We start from the raw sequence: 21512 nt of genomic DNA, 5'->3' as shown, positions 1-21512 counted from the left end.
CCCCAGCAAGACAGTAGAAGAGAGGAAATCGCATTTAGAATCAAACCCCATACCCACCAGACACGCTCAGAGGGGTCAAACAAAACCTTGTGCGTACCAGAAGACCCCACAGCGACTGAGCTAGACATGCCTTTCAGTGTTTGAGTGTATCCTGCGGAGATATGGGTCAGCAGTGGCCTGCCGCAGAGGCAGGGGCTCTGGGTGCAGCAGTCCTGGGCACAACTGCATTCATCTCACATGATAGCAAAGTAATGCTCAAAATTCTCAAAGCCAGACTTCAACAGTATGTGAACTGTGAAATTCCAGATGTTCAAGCTGGATTTAGAAAAGGCAGAGGAACCAGATATTACATTGCCAACATCCACTTGATCATCAAAAACGCAAGAGAATTCCAGAGAAACATCTATTTCGGCTTTATTGACTATTCCAAAGCCTTTGACTGTGTGGATCACAACAAACTGTTGAAAAATTCTTCAAGAGATGGGAATACCAGACCACCTTACCTGGCTCCTGAGATATTTGTATGCAGGTCAAGAAGCAACAGTTAGAATTGGACATGGAACAACAGACTGGTTCCAAATCAGGAAAGGATTCCGTCAAGGCTGCATATTGTCACCCTGCTTATTAAACTTATATGCAGAGTACATCATGTGAAATGCTGGGCTGGATGAAGCACAAACTGGAATCATGATTGCCGGGAGAAATATCAATAATCTCAGATACACAGATGATACCACACTTATGGCAGAAAGCAAAGAAGAACTAAAGAGCCTCTTGATGAATGTGAAAGAGGAGAATGAAGAAGTTGACTTAAAACTCAACACTCAGAAAATAAGATCATGGCACCCTGTCCCATCACTTCATGGCAAATAAATGGGGAAACAATGGAAACAGTGAAAGATTTTATTTTGGGAGGCTCCAAAATCACTGCAAGATGGTGACTGCAGCCATGAAATTAAAAGATGCTTGCTCCTTGGAATAAAAGTTATGAACAACCTAGACAGCAGAGACATTACTTTGCCAACAAAGATCTATGCAGTCAAAGCTATGGTTTTTCCAGTAGTCATGTATGGATGTGAGAACTGGACTATAAAGAAAGCTGAGCACAGAAGAACTGATGCTTTTGAACTGTGGTGTTAGAGGACTCTTGAGAGTCCCTTGGACTGCAAGGAGATCCAACCAGTCCATCCTAAAGGAAATCAATCAGTCCTGGGTGTTCATTGGAAGGACTGATGTTAAAGCTGAAACTCCAATACTTTGGCCACCTGATGCGAAGAGCTGACTCATTTGAAGATACCCTGATGCTGGGAAAGATTGAGGGCAGGAGGAGAATGGGACGATAGAGGATGAGATGGTTGGATGGCATCACCGACTCAATGGACTTGAGTTTGAGCAAGCTTTGGGAGTTGGTGATGGACAAGGAAGCCTGGCGTGTTGCAGCTCATGGGGTTGCAAAGAGTTGGACATGACTGAGCGACTGAACTGAACTGATCACACATTCTAGTTGTTATAATACATGAATGGTATTTTCTGAGGAAGAAACATACTATGTCAGTATTATCTCAGTATAGGAGATAAAGGTCCTGATTTCATTTGTTTACCTGACAAAAATGAATATATTTTATGTATATATCATGTATATGAAATGGGAAAGTATATGGTAGAAACTGTTTTAGGCCATAACAGTAAATCTGTCCAGAAATTTCCTGGGACTAGTAATTTCACTCACTTGATTCCCACAGCTAATTTAACTGAAGTGATTATCCAAGACACTGATTTCTTTAGCCCTCCCAAATCCTTGCTTATGCTGCGCCCTCAAAATTGTGTGCTTGGAGGAAGTAAACACACTTTTTGGACCAAAAAAGGAAGAGTCTTGGGACAGGGATGTACATTTAGCATATCTTTCAGGCTGGCAACCCTGAAGAAGCCATGTGAACACTGTTAAATCACTTATGCTGAAGCTTTTGATCTGAGTCTCCATTTATAAGGACTCAGAGACTAGAGAAGTCTTGAAATACAGGCTATGGATTAGTTGCATTCATTTTACTGTTTCCCTAAACACTGGGTAAGATGAGCCAAAGGGAGAAGCCTTACATGCAAAAAGGCATTACATTTTGTTCTTATACTCTGTACGTTCTCAAGAAAGGAAGCAGAAAAACAAGTCAGATAATTAGTTTTAGAGATATTTGTATTTAATATTAATTTAAGCTTAACAAGAATGAATAAAATCTTTGTCAAATTTCTTTATAACTGTAAGTTATTTTGCTATTATAAAACAGCCTTATTAAATAGTGCTTGAAATTAGCAGTTCATTCTGAATATGCACAGCAATGTGCTGAAAAGGAATTAGAGCCATACAAAGGCAATTGTACTAAATTAGGTAAATAAGGTATTTTAAATATCCTAACATAAGCTATTTCTGTACTTTAAATGTGACAACATGATGCAAATTATATCTGCTTTTTAATTTTGGTATAATACAGGAACACACATAATATGATGCATTAATACTATCAGTATCTTTTTTTAACTTCATTTAATACATAAAAACAAAAGTGATGTGGACTCAAAGCTTCACAACTAACAAAGCATTTCACTCAGTTTCTTACATAAAGATTAAAGCTAGAATAGAGGTTAAACTATTTGTATGCTTTGAAATACAGATAGTGAAGAATTTATATTTTTTAAATAGCAAAGAGAGGGTACACATCAAAAGTCTCTATTTATTGGAGTATTTGTTGTAATGAACGGCCATTCATATTTGATTGTTCTGGTTCTTTGTTTTTGGAGTTAAGCCCCATGCTCACTCATTTCCAATTAGTCAGCTGTGTCCTCCCTGGTAATAGGTGGCTACCACATCACAGCTTTCTAGTTTTCAGACTCAATTAAAAAAGTGATAGTGAGTCTTGGCTCAAAATCAAGGCTGTGACCCCTGCAACCATCACATCTCCTTTAATCTCCCACAGCTCTGTTCCCTGACAAATTCCCTGGACAGCATAATTACCCCTTCCCACAATGCTTCCAAACGCTCTGCACAGGGTTCCCAGGAGAATCAGCACAGAGATGCCATAAATGTTTTAAGATAGAAGGAAAAAAATGTACACTTTTTTTTCTCAAATTAGTTCATACAATGACTGTTCAAAGCTGAATGCACAAACACATTTTAAAATTGTATAAATTTAATTACATCATTTATAGTGAAGGTGAACTTGCCACAGGATTACAAGTCTATGAGACTACATTCAGGTTATCTTTTCCTGCTAATGGCAAAGCTATCACAGGATCTTAAAAAAACACATATACATAGACTTTCTATTACAAGAAAAATGATTTAACAGGGTGACTTTGGTATACACTTTTAGGAAACCAACACACATTGTGTTTTTAGAACTTACAAAATCAGGTTTTCAAATATCATTAATTAACTATATATGTTTCAAATTAATGCCATACTATTTTGATTGGGTTGTCAAAATCTTTAGAAAATTTCTGGTATAAATATACCAAGCGTTCAAATTCAGGACTTAAAGCTTCTATAATAAATGCCTACCACTCTAACTTTTCCCTCGAAGATTGTGCTTTCTTGAAAATGAAGAAAAATAACAAAAACGTCATTGTCGAAGGTAACTGCACACCAAAGGTTACTTTAAATATAAAATATATTGTATTGGTGGATCTGATATCATGATTAATGCATAATCTAGGTTCTGTTTCTGTCTTCATTAGGAAACCACCTAGCTGTAACAGGAGAAATACATTCTTATTCTAAGGAGGAAAAAAGATTAATAAAGTAAAGTTAGGTTTACACAGTCATCATTAACCAGACATTCTGTAACAAACTGTGAATAATTACATGGAAATATGCTGCTTTCACCTGTATTATTCAAGATTTTTTTTAAGCCATCAGGAAAACCAGGAAGAGGAAAGGGGAAAAAAATCAATCTTATTTGGCATAATGATTTAATATTATATTTACTCAGATGCTTCTCCTGCCTACAGGCATGCACTTTTCTCCCACAGATGCTGTACACAGTAAATAAAAACTGACAAAAAATTCTTTTTGCCACCTAATATTTTCTCTTCCCCCTTGAAACAATGCCCACTGTTGCTAGCAAAAGCCTGACTAATTGAAATGTGCTTTGTCCTTGCCAGGACAAGTAAGAGATTAAATTAAACTCAGCAACAGCCTTGGTCAGATGTGAGGGGGGAAACAATGAGTTTGTACCAGCCCCGCCCTCCAAGGCCTCCTCCCTCTCCGCCTCATCTTCTTATGCTTCTCGGTACTCTAGGCAGGGGCTAGGGGCCTCTCAGGCAGCCTTCTGCCCTGCAGGAGTTCTACATTGTGTGGTACTTTTTAAACTCAATAGAGGGCTTTGCTTATGAAAAGAAGAACTGTCCTGAATTCCAAGCAAACCTTGTTACAAAGCATTTGGAGCATTAAGCATGAACTGTTCTTCTATATTAAGGATGATCTGAAATATTAGTATAAACTATTAAGAAAACTAGCAAAAAATTATATTGATTTCTCTAACCTACTGCCTCCTCTGCGATCCTTCCTCTACTGCTTGGAAGAGGGCAGAGTTTGAGATATTTCTATTATACATGATCCTCCCATCATAAAGTACTTCCGGAAGCTCAGGCTTTGCCTGTACCGTGATTGCTAATCCATCTGCTTCCTCCTTAGAGTTCACTACAGAAATACTTATTACCAGAAATAGTTATTATCTCTAGGAAAGTCAGGTCACCTCAGCAATGAATGGCAAGGCCCTTAGACTATTAAAACAATTGGTTTTGATATATATTTTTTCTCCTTAATACTGAGCTTTTATATATATAGTTGTCAGTGATTTTCTCTGATCATTAAATTGGTACTTTACGATAACATTTTACAATCAACTATATATTAACTTTTCCCATGTCAATGCAATTACTCATTAAGTATTTTATGCATAGCACTAATTTCTGGGTATACAGATGTATGAAACTATCATAAGCTCAGGCTTCACAGAGTTTCCCTCCTAATAAAACACATTTTTTCCTTTAAAGAAAAAGTAATTTCTTTCTAAACAGGCATTTAGACAATTATAGTAACTATTAAGCACTGTCTGACAGAGGTATAAAAATATAAATATAGTTTGTTCTACTTTTCTCAATACTGATTGTACTCAGGAAAAATTCATAGTAAGGTTAAATTACTTAGGGAAAAACACATTTATATTATAAAGATAATACAAGTTTGAAATCTTTCAGATTATAAGAAAAATTGTAAATCTTAACACGAAGAGGATTTTCTTGCTTCTGGCATTGCTGAGACATAAATTCACAGAACAGAGAAAATACATTATAGCCATTAAACCCAATGTATCCACATATCATCACCGAATCTGAATATTCAGCTTCAGTGAACACAAAATGGTGTCTAAGCAATAGTTGAAATTTGATAGTTTCTTAACCTGCCACATTGTTTTTAACTATCACACAAGCCAGACATGCTTGAGAGAGTTTAATTCTTAATAGTACTTTCCAGTTAAACTACAACAATAAATTTATCAATAAAAGTAAGCATGTAGAATCACAGGCATCCTGTGTGTCTTGAATATATATAGCATATAGCACATAATATATATAAAGGAAATTCGTGACTGTCAGAATACTGTGTCCATTTGATACAAAGTGTTCCTTCAGGAAATACAACTTTAAGCTCAATATACTTTTGTCAGTATCAGAATGAAAGACACATCTTTGGTGTTCTGAAAGCAGGGCACCCCTATTCCTTTCAGGGTCTACAAGCACATACATTTAAACTGAACATCTGCATTGACAAGGAAAGACTTCAGCCATGGCCTTGATGCTCCAAATCCTGTGTTTTTGCAGCTGCCTTATGCTAGACAGAGCATGAAAGACTCTGCTGCTCTGTGGCCTTTATGCATTCTGTTCTCTAAATACAAGTTGGCTTTGTAAAGGCAGAGAAGAGCGGGAAATGAAGCACTGTTGCTTCCAGGGCTTGTTCTAAATACATCAACTTTAGTTGCCCAAAAGTTTACAAGAAGAAAAACTATTCATATTTTGTGACTTAACTATAATTATACTCTAGGAAATGCTGCTTTTGCTAGCCTCCCTCAAACTGGGAATAAATAAAAATACTAATTCAGCATTATCTGTGAAAAATATTAACTTCACCATCCATTGTCACTCCTCCCACTTCTAAGGCAACAGAATATTTTTCTTGACTAGCTATTACCTTGCCTTACTTACCATGAATAATGGAGTGAAGGTTATGGAGCAGGAGAGTTAAAGCTTAGCATAACAAAATGATATAAACAGGATAGAAAAAGGAAAGTAGGGGATGAGGAAAAGAGATCAACATATAAACAAAAATACCTTTAGAGAGCCAACTTCAGGTGTTGGCCATTCACCCCATATACCTGTCATGCAATGGAAAATGAGATTTTTCCAGGTCTTAACCACTACTGAGGGCTGAGGCAAAAGCGATGTGAGAGAGAGCAGGCACGGGTACATTTTTAGGGTAAATGAGAATGCATTCATATGGAAGTCATAAATGAGGACCATGGTGGTAGGAAATGATACAGGAATTCTGGGCGAGAAAGGGAATTACTAGAGCTAATGTCATTAGAAGATTTGAAACTCTAAAGCTCTTGTTTCCATCAGAGGCACAAAAAAGTATGGGGGGGTTGTAAGGAGGAGACAATCTACAGAAAAAATAAAAATTTGAACAGGTACACATGATGATCTGGGTTTTCTTCATGAAAGGAAAGAAGTATAACATCTATGAGTTGGGGATGGACTTGTAGTTAGTACATCAGGACCATAGTTTCCATTTGAGAGGTATTTTATGGGGAAGAGGTCACAGAATGGACAAGATGTAGAAAACGGTCTGAAAGGATACAGCTGAAATTGGAGGACACAAATAAGCAAACGTTAGTTTTGCCGAATATGTTCATTAGTCCAGAAGTAAGAGACAGCAGGTGGGTGAGCACTTATAACTCATAGGTAAGGAAAGGAAATGGTACAAAGAAATCCACAGTGATAGTAGTACCTGTGGTTGAAATTCGGGACTAGAAAGAGGTAAGAGAACATATAATCAAAAAAGAAGTTCACAGTTCAGAAAAATTCCATAGAAATCGCTTTTGGTATCAGTCGGACCTGAATTCACATCTAAGCTCACCTTCTTACTAGGTATTTGATCTTAACCAAATCATTTATTGTCATTTTGTGTCAGTTTCTTTATCTATACAATAAAGATATAGCACTTACCCGATAGAATTATCATAGTTAAATAATTTATATAAAACAACAAAGTAGCAGAAATCTACGATAATTCATAAAGAGGAGGATAACGGTGTGACAGGAAATCTCAGGGAACCCCGATGCTCATGGTTCCCTGTCCTTCTTCATTTCTTCCTTTCCTTAGTGATGCCCAGAGATCTTAGCGCAGCCCTCCCTCTCAGACAAGCGCCCCACTTCTTTCTGTTACGTCACAAGCCTCGAATTTACCTTTTGTCCACGAAGGCCTATTTCTCTGCTTTACAGCATAGCGAAACCCTCTACTCCATTTTTCTTTCTGATAAATTTCTAGCTTGCCTTGGCTTTAGGAATTATCAGCTCAATTACATCTTTCTCACTAGATCTAAATCGAGCGAACTTTCTAGAATGACTTGACTGACGTCCTGCAACAAAAAGTGACATTTTTAAGCATGGCCTGCCCCTTTCTCTAACCCCAACTTCGTTCTCTAATATGATCCCAGTGACTCCTCTAGCAGCAGATGTGCTAAATCATGTAAGATTCCTAGGAGGTACTGCATTTTCTCATGGCTCTGTATCTTTCCTGTAGACCTCCTCCTCTTGTCTTCTTGGTAAAGTCCTTAAAATCATCTCCCTCTCCTCAGAAGAGGGGAACCCCCACTGTGAGTGCCACAGATCCGGAACGTATCTTCTGTTGCAGCACTTAGTACACTGAGTTTTCATCATGAATTTCCTTTAGATCCCACCAAACTATGAGAATCTTGGAAGCTTTATCTTTTTGATTTCTGCATGGATAGAATCTGCATAAACGTGGCAACAGCTATTCCATCAAAGGCTACTATCATGTGTTAGACATAATCAAGCTACACAACTTGCCTATGGGATGCATAACTTTTTTTATCATTGCCATTTCATAGAAGAGGAAACCAAGGCATAGTGAGGTAAACTAATTTGCCCAAAGTCACAAAGTTTGAAGGGTTAGAACTGGGCCATGAACCAGGCTGTCTGAGCTGTCCAAGTCTGCTAAGCACTACACTAGCCAATAAACCCCACATCTTTTTGAATAGTTGGTGCTCAATAAATGTGTAAAAGATGAATAAACATGAAAGCCACAGTTGAAGAAAACTTACAATAAAATCAGCCCTGGTATTTTTCTAGCATTGGCACTGCTAGGCTTGTCACCTTCTTTCAGGCCATCTCCTGATCTCTTTACGTAGAAAAAGCTTCTCATTCTGCACCAGAGAGCTTGCATGCATTTGAATATTTATTAAGTACCACTTACAACTTTTCTCTTAAGTTATGCCTGAGAGAGTACAGTTAGAAAATTACATTCATTAGGAGATAGGAGAATCACAAGAAGGGGCCTGGCCAGACAGCTGCTCCCAGCTTACTTACCAAGTTCCTTCACCAATGAGAGGACCTTGGAGAGAATGTTTGGCAACAGAATCAATGATCGTTTTTTGTGATTTTTTTTTTCCTTTCCCGTTTATACTTTCTTCTCTCTTTATCAGCCAGCACAAAAGTTCATCTGATTTCTCTGACACCTCCCATCACTGTCACTCTACTAGTCGTAAATGAGATGAATTGAAAAGTGTGGGTTCAGAGGGAGGCTGAGCAAAGTGTAAGGAACATGAAAACATGTTCCAAGCTGGCTCTGCAGATTCCATGGGGAACAAAACCTACCTCTGTACTGGATTGCTAACCTCTATTTCATTTAAGAAAAGACACAAATTTAGCATTTCCAATCCAAATACTGTTTAGGGGACAGATAGGATAGTAGTTACTGATGAGTCCATGTAAACACACAGCCACTCAAAGATAATTTAAAGCCAAACTTAGCCTTGTCAATCACTGCCGATTGGCAAATTCAAATTCTTTGTGCCTGGCGAGTTATAGACACCCTCCCTGGAAAAGAAGCTGGAGCGCTGCCAGGTCTTGCTGGCCAGCTTCCAAAAGCAAACTCTCTTGCTCTGTTGTGTGGGGCTCTGGGAGGACCGGGCCTTACGTTGTGGAAGGAATGTGACATCCGTGACAGGGATCCCCACTTCTGCAGCAGGCATGTAAACAGAAGGTTTTCACAGCGGTTAATAGATATTTTGGTCCTGTTCTGGGAAGCGCCCATGTAGAGATGCACAAAAAGGGCAGAGGAAGTTTTATAGAGACCTATGCAGCAATTCTTGCCAAGGAACATTTTCATTTCAAATCATAGTCCTTCCTGTGGGTCTTGGAAACCCACCTCTGCCAGGTGTAGGTTCTGACTTTCTAAACATGAAAAGAACACATTTACCAAGACAAGCAGCCAACAGGTAGGTTCAGCCTAGAAGATCCAAGAGCAAATTTAGGCACAATTCTATCCTAAAGATGCACGGTTTTTAACAATGAATGTATGAAGATTACCTATACACAAGTAAGAAATTACACTATTGGTCATTAGTTAGGGAGAAGATGGTGTTAAAAGGGGAAACAGTCTCTCTGGAATTCTGTTTTTAATTTTCTTTTTCCCTAAAGGAAATAAAACATGTTTAAAGATGAGTACAGGCATGTGGTAATGTATTAGTCTGCTCTGGCTACTATAACAAAACACCAAAGTCTTGGTGGCTTAAACAAGAGACATTTCTTTCTCACAGTTCTAGAGGCTGGGATGTACAGGATCAAGGTGCTGACTGATTTGTGTCCTGGCAAAGGCCTTCTTCTGGCTTTAAGATAGCCACCTTCTTGATGTCTGTGTCCTCACACAGCAGAGGGCAAGTGAGCTGTCTGCTGTCTCTTCTTTTAAGGATGCTAATCCTACTAAAGCCCCAACCTTATGACTTCAGTTAATGTTAATGGCTTCCTTACTCCAATATGCTCATATTGTAGGTTAGGGCTTCGATGAATGTATCTGGTGTTGGAAGTGTACAATTCAATCTATAAAAGGTACCTTTACAAAAAACTAAGCCACATGTTACCTAATGTAGTAATGCCATGATGATACTCAGGAAAGAGTCAAAAATTAGAAGTGTTCTATGAAGTTACTACAAAGATATTTATATAGAAACATTATAAAGATGCAATACTCAGTGTCTTAGAGATATAGCATGGTTGATTCTTAGGAAATTATAAATCATGTTTCTCCTAAATTTCAGTGCTACCTTAAGCAATAATTTTAGCCAAAGATACTTATTACTGTTCTACTTCTATCCCCTCAAATCACTTTCTCCTTTTTTAATTTTTCTGTCCTTTAACTCAGTTGGCTTTTATTTCTAACATTTTGTGCTGTCCTCAGATCACTGGCCTCAGCTACTGGAGCTGTTTTACCAACACAACAGAGAATCAGAAGTGCCTGAGAATTTATTTCCTCAGTCAGCCATTGACCAATATGTGATACACGCATGGGTATGAAAGCCCAGGTCCCTTGCTTTGGTCAGGATACCTCTAGGGGTTAATTTAGAACCTAAAGTTTCCCTGTGGGATCAGGCTGAAGCTACTCTCATTTATGTCCCCCATTTCCTCATCCAGATTCTTTCAACCTTAGCAGTCTCCCCTGTGAGCACCTCTTTAACAAATCCCTTGCACACCAATACTTATCTTAGGGTCATCTGGAGAATGCAACCTCAGAAAGCACTTGAGATAACATCTATCACACTATCAAAAGGATACAAAAGGGATAAATAGGAGATGTCAAATGTTAACCATCTTTTATGTTGACATCCTTCTAGCTAACTCTTTTTTTTAGCAATTCAAACTCAATTCCTCATGCTTTGGTTCACCATCTCACCCAGGCCTTTCTGCTTTAAACTTTGTTTAGCCTGTGTGAAACACATTGTTTCACCCAGTTTCTTCCTTTTTCCCTAACACTCCTGTTATCCTCAATGAACTACAAAGCACATTTCTCAGGATTGATGGAAAAATAATTGGGAAAGTGGGTAAGTGTCAGGCTGAACTGTTGGACTAGTAACAGAGACTTGAACAACATAGGTTAACTGCAACACCAGCATAAAGAAGGGATAAATCCAAGGAAACAGACAGAAGGCTGGCAGATGGTGGTGGCAAAAAGAGCTAGAGGGAGCACAAAGAAGGAAATGAGCCTCCACACTTCCTGTTCAGTGTACACACTATGGGCTCAGGGGTGGCAACACCTCTTCTTTATTAGCAGTCCTAACAAGGACTCAGAGGCCTGACCACCGCCTTCCTGACCTCAGGAAGGAAACTCAGAAAACTGATCGCCATCTTCCTGACCGCAGCTTTAAACAGAGAAGAACGTTCTCAGGAGAGAACTGGGTTTTAGTTGAGGAGGAGAGGATACAGAAAAGAAGTCAGTGATTCGGGGTAGGGAAACTCACAGGGTTAGTACTTTAAAAATCCCCACAAATAGGGAACTCCCCAGGGGTCTAGTGGTTAAGAATCACCTGTGCAATGCAGGGTGTGCTGGTTCAGTCCCTGGTCAGGAAAACAAGATCCCACATGCCGCAGGGCAACTAAGCCTGTGCATGGAAACTACTGAGCCTGTGTGCCATGACAAATTATCCCATGTGCCACAACTAAAACCCAATATAATCCCTGTGAATATACAAGTTCACCACAATGTGTTTCAATCTGACCAGTCCATGGAGGCGTTACTCAGGAAGGTAATCAAATAACTCTGTCCTGTCAAATTCATTGTCAGCTCTCCTGCCATGATCTTCTTTTCCCTCACAGTGGCATTTTTCCTGGTGAGCCATTCTGCCATCTTGAACTCTGTCTGTCCTTGATTTTCCTGGTACCTTCTTAGATGTTCTTCACCCTCTCTGGACAATCATTCTGTCTCTTTGGATTTTTCTTCAGTGTTCCCATAAACGCTGATATCATTAAGGCCTTTCATCATATATATTTTCCTTTGCTGTGCCTACATTACATGTATATTTCAAAAGTATTTTATCAAATTACAAGGAATAATATGGGTGCATTTTTTTCAAGTCTAAAATTTCCACTATGAGTGCAAACTCTATGGCTTATCTTTGTTTCCATTGCTTGAGACCTGAGTGAATAAATAACATACATCAAAAATAATTCATATGCTATCCTTTGAGAAAATGATTTAAAATCTTATTTAAATCTCCCATAATTAGGAACATTATATTTGCTTAATCATTGAGAGAACTATGAAAACATCTTATTTTTTTGTGTTAACTATTATAAAAGCGTATTACCTATTATTTTATAACCTTTGTAAACCAAAGAAAGCGCCTTTGCACAAGGAGAACACAGCTTTGTGAAAAAGTTACATTTCTGATTCATACTTAACCACCTCTGTCTTATGTAACTTACAAGAATAGCTTTTCTTCTCCTTTAACAGAGAAGTCATTTTAGCACAGAAATTTACAGAATCTCTAATTCATTTATTTTCTGTGAATCTTTTCTGTGAATCAGGTAGCTGAGGCACATTAAAAGAAAGAGCATTCTCAAATCATCTACCTTAGAATGAAATGTAAGGGCCAAAACTATCTTTAGGAAATCTGGACTTAAAGTTCCAAAAGCTGAGAAATGTCTGGTATCTCTGAGCACTTAGTCAAAGGAAAAGAAAAACAATTCTAAGTTGTTTCATTACTCACCAAGTTAGCACTTCTAGGAATGCAGAGAATACAGTCTGTGCAGTGGCCATGCCACATTCCTAGAAGCAGGTGCTCTATTTTCTGAATTTATCCAGTCAATTCATTGTATGCAACACATTACTGGGACTTTAAAAAGTTTGTCTTAGAACATAGTAATTCATAATAGGAATATATTTTCTTTCTTTCTGGTCTTCCTTTAATCATTGGATTTAATATTCTATGTCTGATTTGTTTTTTATTTGCTTTATTTTCTATACGCACAGCACAAATCCAAACTCCAACCCCCCACCAGCTATTTTAATTATCTTTCAGTACTTTCAGCTGTATCTGGTAGTCCATCAGATTCACTGTGCCCAAAGAAGTCTCTCTTGAATCCTCTGCCCACAAGCCTCTTGGATTGGCTGTCCCCCCTTGGTGCACACTCTTACTGTGAGATGGCCCATCTCTCTTACACTAAGGATTTCTTTTACTTCTTCCTGGTTTGAATTGCTTCTTTCTAGATTTAACCCTCTTGTTAGTTTCCCAGGGCTTCCCTGGTGGCCCAGGCAGTAAAGAATCTGCCTGCAATGTGGGAGACTTGGGTTCAATTTCTGGGTTGGGAAGATCCCCTACAGAAGGGAGTGGCTACCCACTCCAGTGTTCTTGCCTGGAAAACTCCATGGACAGAGGAGCTTGGCAGGCTACAGTCCATGGGGTCACAAAGAGTTGGACACAACCGAGCGATTTGCATTTTCACTTTCCTTCACTTGGTTTACTCTCCTGTTTTGGTGAGCTTATCTTCAGTTTCTTAAGAAATGGTGTGTCAATGTTAACTGAGAACTTCCATGCCTAAAATGTATTCAACCTTTAAAATTAATTGATATTTTGGCTAGATATAGAATTCAATGTTGGAAAGCATTTTCCTCTGCAATTTGAAAGCATTTATCTGTTGCCTTCTGGATTTTAGGATTGAAGCTATGACGAACAAAGCATTTCTAATCTCTGAAAAGCATATAATCTGTTCATTTTCTCTGGAACTTTACAGAGTCTTCTATTTTTTACCCAGTGGTCTAAAAAGTTATGATGACTGGCTGTGGTATGAGTTTGTTTCTATCCATTGTACTGGACCCTCTCAATTAGAAATAATTTAAATACTAAGATATGTTCTTCAGTGTCTTTATTGATGATTTCTTTTGTACATATCTCATTTTGTCTTTCTTCAATGCTTATTTTTTGACCTTCTGAGTCGGACCCCAATTTTCTTGTTATCTCACTTACTTTTTCCATGCACCTTCTCTTTTTTACTCTACATCTAGGATATTTCTGTACCTTTAATTTTCAAAACTTCTTTGACAATTTTTATTCATCTCAGATTTCAAATTCAAGGAATTGTTTTATTTTCTGTCCCTTTTAAAAACAGTATTTGATCCTGTTCCATGGATGTAATATCTTCTCTGATTTTCATCAAATCTTTTCTTTCTCTCAGCAGAGAGTCTGTTCCCTCTGAGTTCCTTTATTTGTTACTGTTTTTTATCTCTACTTATTTTAGAAGTTTTCCTCAGCTGTCCAGTGGTCTTGAATTCAGTGTTCACATTTAAGAGGGGGCTTAAGAATGGGTAGCCTAAGACATGAATAGGCCTTGCAAATTGAGACCTTTGCTATAGAGAGGATCAGCAGATCATTTCTTTGAGAAAGCCAAATGTCAGTATGTTTCTTTCAGTTCAGTTCAGTTGTTCAGTCGTGTCCGACTCTTTGCGACCCCATGAATCGCAGCACGCCAGGCCTCCCTGTCCATCACCAACTCCCGGAGTTCACTCAAACTCACATCCATCGAGTCCGTGATGCCATCCAGCCATCTCATCCTCTGTCGTCCCCTTCTCCTCCTGCCCCCAATCCCTCCCAGCATCAGAGTCTTTTCCAATGAGTCAACTCTGCACGAGGTGGCCAAAGTACTGGAGTTTCAGCTTTTGCATCATTCCTTCCAGAGAAATCCCAGGGCTGATCTCCTTCAGAATGGACTGGTTGGATCTCCTTGCAGTCCAAGGGACTCTCAAGAGTCTTCTCCAACACCACAGTTCAAAAGCATCAATTCTTTGGTGCTCAGCCCTCTTCACAGTCTGACTCTCACATCCATACATGACCACAGGAAAAACCATAGCCTTGACTAGACAGACCTTAGTCAGCAAAGTAATGTCTCTGCTTTTGAATATGTTTCTTTAGACTTGTCATATTCCTCTAAGAAGAATATTCCAAGTGTGCCTCAGGAGGGCTGCCAGAAATCTAATATCTTAAGAGAAGAAAGGCATTTTTCAAGCAGTAGTAGGCTGGAGCTGATAAGTCCTCAATCAGGACTGACTGTATTTATATCTTCTGCAACTTTACATTGAGAAAAATCATGTTGATAGCTTGAAACTGAGCATGGTGGTGATATATATACCACAGAAATCAGCAAATGCAACAAATCAAGTAGAGAGCTGATTGTTGAACATATACTGGCACAGTGCAGGTCTTACTAATTATTTAGCTTTTCACCTGGTTCCTCTGTTTTCAGTCCATTCCATCAGTGCAGAGATGCTCTGTTCTACATAGTCCAAAGGAAAAAAAAAATTTCAATCTTTACAGAGATATGGGAGAGGAAGTAGCAGGGTTATGTTGAATGAGACAGAAGATCTTGGGATATAATGCTTATCAAACAGACTTCCAAAGTTCTGAAATAAGTCTTCACTTTCACTTTCATAGGTACTTGATGCTTCCAATTCCTGATGTTTCAGAGGATTCTAAGCTATGACTCAGTTTTTTATTTTTATTTTTTTTACTTGATTGGTGCTTCTGTTGGCTTAGGATTTGCTTCTCTTGGTTATGCCAACTCAATTACACTAACCCATGTGCTATTCATTTTCCAAAATTGAGTTGTTATTATTTTCTGTCCCCTTTTTTTGTGTAGTAGTTTGTGCCTTTAAAATCCTTTTATGGTGATTTTATGGAGGACTGGGGAACAGATGAAAATATAGGCACATATGCTGCTATCAATATTTGACTATTTTTTAATTAACATTTGCAGTTAAAGTAGGACAGCTTCCAAAGTGACCTTATTTGGGAAAATGGGTTTTGTAGATGCAGTCAAGGCAAGATTAGGTCATACTGGATTAGGGTGGGCTCTTATCCAATGACTAGTATTCATAGAAGAGGAGGAAAATTTGAACACAGAGATGCAAGAGAGAAGGTCAAGTGACAACGAAGAAGAATGGAAATCAAGGAATACAAGCCAAGGAATGCCAAGGACTGTCAGCAACCACCAGATGCTAGGAAGAGGAAAGGAAGGATGCTTCCTTGAATCCTTCAGAGGAATCCATGTCTCTGCTAACATCTTGCTTTTGCACTTCTAGCCTCAAAAATTATGAGAATAAATTTATGTTGTTTTCAGAAACTCAGTTTGTGGTACTTTGTTAAGGCAGCTCTAGAAAATTAATACAAACTCCAACAGTCTGCGCCCAAGGCTTGTGCTTTGCTCTTTTTTGGGAGTGAGTTAGGCAAAGAGAGAAAAGGAATACCAGGGGATCCACACTCATAAAACCCCTCCTACATTAAACCCTGATCCAATGGAGTATATGATGTTTAGTTCCCTTCTTCTGCCTATATTGCCCAGTTATCTCAGGCATTCAAGAATCAATATTACAACTACATTTTAGCTCCAAGGGTCTCAGAAATATATATTCACATCTACTTGTGCTTAAACACTGAAAAGCTACAGGTGCCAGAGATATAATAGCAGCATTTTGATCTAAATATTTCACCCTTGAAATTTACAGTTCAATCTTAGTTGATAGCCAAGACCAATAATTTCAATGATTTCTTGAGCTAAAACAGTATTTGTATTATAATTTTTCTCAAAATCAAATATATTATAAATATTTACACAGTCCTAGCAATGAGTTTATTTGTTTACTTTTGGTAATAGTGATGGGAAGATATAAGCTATATCATTTGTGGTAATTATAATAAAAACATTTATACAGTGATTATATTTTGAACCTAAGTTTTCTGCTAAAGAAATTGAGTAAATATAGATGTGAGTGGTTAAAAAAAAACCAAAAGAAAAAAAAAAAAGTTGTGATGAGACAGAGACCTTTAAAAGAAAAACAACTTCTAACTCCTGCCTATCATATGCATTATGATGAAAATGACTCTCTAATTTATATTTATTTATGGAACTTATATAATTATATGCTTACATATGGTTTTTGTCATAGTTGCTATGGTAATACTCTAATTGTCATCTAAGTTAAGGAAAATATGGAATATTTTCATATATAAATATGGAATTTATATGGAATATAAGTACAAATAGTCTTTTTATAATATTCATTGTAAAACTAGTCTTTAGCAAAGGAGTCCCTAAGCATTTTCAAAATTGTAAAAAACCTCAAAGAATGAAAAAACTAAATATCAAAAATCACAAGTGTATAATATCCAACATTTTCATCTGTTTCACTGAAGTCAGACTTGCACTACAATATTATCAGGGATCGATAGGAGCTTTGTTGAAACCAAGAACATACTTTAAGACTAGCTGGAGTGAACCAACCACTGATTGGATCTTGAAAATGGGTGAAATAATAAGCTGCTAAATATGAACTAACTATGAACTAACTATATTATTATAAAAGCACAACATTTGGCATAGATAAATATTATACCCAAACTTTTTTCATAATCCTTTCAATTCACTATTCATTTTCATATTAAATACTCACTCAATAATCTATAAAACCAAAAAAAAGCTGAATAAGTAAATTCCAAGACCTCATTATAGAAGCTACTCCTATCCAGATCTTTAACTGTTTCAACATTTTCGCTAACTCCATTTGCAACATATGACCCATAAAATAAATATCCATTTAACATGATTAAGATAGGACTAAGTTCTGAAGTTCTTTTAAAAAATCTTCAAAGTAAATAATTTTCAGAAAGTATTCTAAGGATAAGAAGTTATAATAAAATTCAAATGAAATTACAGTGATTTATTAGTCTTCTCTAGCTTCAGAGACTCTTAAATTTTGTTTAATGAATCATACTGTAAAGGGTTTTAAAATGTGAAAAATACACTCAAGTGGAGAGGTAAATACTTTTTAGATAATGAGATTGCTATGTCCTTACAAAAGTCTTCTAGACATGTCTGAGAAGAGAAGAGCACTAAAGTTGCCTATTCTACCTTCATTAAAGGTTATCTCTTTGGTAAAGTATTTCAAATCATTCACATAGTGGTCACTGGAATGTAATGTAAGTGTTTTAAATAGTAACTAAAGAATTTTATAATTCTTTATAATTCTTATAACTCTTATAATTCTACTGTCAGTAGAAGCAGCTCTTCAAATAACTAGAAAATTATATTCTTGATCAAAGGGAGTTTATTTCCACCACTGGTGAGTATGCTGTCAACAGGGTTCAGCTATCAGCCCATCCAGGGAATGTCTCAGCTGAAAAGAGAAAGACAGACACCTTGCCTGAGGTCCAGCCTCGCAGCCTATACCCTGTGCCTGACCCACGCAGAGGTAAAATGCAGATCTACTCTGAAGGATCATCCTAGTCTCAGAGCTTCCCCCCACATCTGGCTGAGGCTACAGTTAAGAGAGTATTTCCATCCAACTTGCTGTCACAGTCCACTCTCGGTTTCCCCCTCTCCTTCCATTATGTGTCCCTCTAAAAAGCACTCTCTAATAAACCCCCTGCATGCCAACCTCTCTCTGAGTCTGGTTCTCAAGGAACCCAACTGGTAATACTCCCCACTATTAATTCCAAGTGCCAAATTCTGTTCCACTGGGACAGAAACCCTACAGATGACATAAAATATACTGGGTTATGGATATATACTGGGTTATGGTTCAGTCACAGAGAACACAATAGAAATAAGATTTATTTATGAAGCATAAATGTGATACAACTCTATCAAAAGATAACAGAAGCAAAGGGTGACTCTGTGTTCACTCTTTCATTCTACAAAGTGCTCTCCTATGCTTCATTGCACTACTATATTCATTGTTTTCTTGTAGAATTGATCCTAGTTAATCCTAGTTACTTTTTATGGACCTGATTTCCACATCCCTAAGTCATGTCGGTGCCTCTAAGCTATTCTATAGTATAATTTTTGGCACAGGAGTCGTCCTCCCTACATTTTTTTCCTTTTAATTATCCCCAAGAGATGAGCAAGAGAGCATAGCAACTATACATATCAATTTGGATCACTGTAAGTGAAAAGTTTCATGCCTATTTGTGAACTACTTTAACTATTTATTTTGGATAAATGTTTTAAATATTTACTAAATCTTGTATTCATAAATATAATAATTGTATGATAGTTGTTTCTCTTCCACAAAAAATACTGCCATTTTTAACTGGAAAGTAAATGAGTATTATTCAAAATGGATTTCTCAGTCTTTCAAAGAGAACACAATACCTCTTATTTCTTTTTTGGTTTTCCTAATTTTCAAAACAGCACTAACAAGAAAAAAAAAGCACTAAATAAAAATGACCATGATATCACAATGGAAGAAATAAGAACTGTACAAAATATTTACAATTTAAATTTTTTAAATGTATTATTTATTGGTTGAGAGGAAGTATTACAACAAACACTGAGATTTTTCTTGATGAACTTTTCTAGTCCTGGTTATCTTCACTGTGTTAGGCACATCATCTAACTTTCAAGCTTCAACTTCTCTGTAACATCAACAATCTACTTTTTCTAACTTTAGAGTTTTTATAAGAAATCAAATAATATGTTGAAAAAGAATATTGTATAAATATAAGCACTAATAAGAATACCACTGGAAAGGAGAATGATGGGTCACACAGTAATTTTGTTATACAAAACTGAACCACCTAGCTGTCTAAGTGAAATTTACAAATGTATCTAGAAGTTATTTGACATGTAGATCATATCTTAATGCACTGGGGGTGGGAGGGTGTGTTCACTGATATTCAGGTGATGCCTGAAGGGAATGCTCCCTGAGGTTACTGATGCCTTCTTCTAAGTCTTCTGTGTTTTAGTTTCATTGCCTCAACAATTTTGCTTACATGACATTAATTCGAGAAATCACACATTTTCTCTTGGTCAGCATATTTTGCCATTTCACTGATGCAGTGCACTCAGTGATGCATTAATTGCTCTATTCTCATTTCTTTCCTGAGTTCTAAAGTTGATACTATACCTTAAGATGGAACACTAAATCACCATTAAAAAGTAGGAGGAAGTCTTAGTTGTCATATGTAAAACCATTTCCAAGACATATATGTATGTCTTAAATATATGTATTTAATTCAGCATTCTAATCAGCATAAAATGAATCCAAGGTGTCTGCAGAAATATATGTTTCAAATTAAATACATATTAAATTAGGCATATTGTGATAAATTATATATTTATCATTTATACTGTACTTTGGATTCATACATATGTCTATAAATACATATATACATTTTTCCCTGAAATTACCATGGATTTTCTTAAAGAAAGGAAACTTGGTATTTATTGTTATATGAAGAGTTTTATTTTGACATACAGTACATCAATAAATAAGAATCAGCTTCTCCTAATATGTACCTAATATTAAAACTTATTATTAAGAATCTAATGCTATCATTTTGTTTATTCCAGTACTAATATTTATTTCTTCTTTGTAGGAAAATCAAAGAAGCAAACAAGTTGAGAACACTTGCATATCCTACTTTGTTTTAAACAAGTCATTGTATGTGTATGCTTATTGACTAGAACATTCTTAATATCAATGTCTTCAAAAATTTGTAGTTTTGTTCATGTTTATATGAGATTTATTTACTTCTATTTTCCAGTTTATAACAGATACTAAGTATGAAAATGCATACATTTAAAGATATCAAAATATTTTACTTATCAAATATTTTTCTTCTTTTTCATTGTAAAAATGTTGGGGAAAGAATTGTTTATTTTCTCTTGGATTAACTTGAACCACCTTAAGACATAAGGTTGGCACCTACAAAAATAACTTCAAGACAAATATTTGCATTCCACTGTTCCATATGGGCATCCTCAGGAGATGTGACATTTGGCTTTTGGCTCTCAAACCAATCCGTGATAAACGTGACTTTTAAAAATTAGCCTGTGTTTGCTGATTGCTATTTCTTCGGGGTAAAGGCATGGACAAATTAAGGAAATCTCGAAGGAGATATTTCAATGAAAAAATTTAAGACAACATTTAAGAAAACATATTAGGGGTCTTTTTAGTGTGTCAAGTTTCTTCATTTTATCACATCTTTATTTTTCTTGTTATAGTTTTTGACTTTTTAAACTTCATTTTGAGGACACAAAATAAAGCTAGAAAGCTATTCTTACACTCTAGAGAACAGGGTATTTAATGAACATTGACAGATATAAGAATTTATTAAACTTGTGTTCAACTTCCTTCCCTCTCCAGAACTGAATATTCTCAAAGTGATTTAATGTCTCTCTCCCCAACTAGAGCATGAACTTTCTACTCATTCTACTTTTAGAGAGAAGCACTTAGTAGAGTGACTGGCACAAAACAGGAATTCAAAATCTTCTGAGAGGATGAATGAATCAATGCATGATTGGACTGCATAATAACATATAGTAAGGTGTAACATTCTGGTTATGAGGCAACAGACGTTTGCTTTGATGGAAACACTTTAACCAGGAATCCTGAA

The 21512-nt window shown here is 36.8% G+C and overlaps 1 protein-coding gene across 1 annotated transcript in view; it reads right to left on the bottom strand.

Moving 5' to 3' along the window:
* SEMA3E (semaphorin 3E) overlaps positions 1-21512 on the bottom strand; it is a 277468-nt gene that overhangs the window by 149160 nt on the left and 106796 nt on the right. The gene's annotated exons all lie outside the window — the stretch shown is intronic.

This window comes from Oryx dammah, unplaced genomic scaffold (assembly GCF_014754425.2).
Source record: "Oryx dammah isolate SB20612 unplaced genomic scaffold, SCBI_Odam_1.1 HiC_scaffold_18, whole genome shotgun sequence".
NCBI classification, from domain to species: domain Eukaryota; kingdom Metazoa; phylum Chordata; class Mammalia; order Artiodactyla; family Bovidae; genus Oryx; species Oryx dammah.
This window is presented reverse-complemented; position numbering and strand designations above follow the sequence as displayed.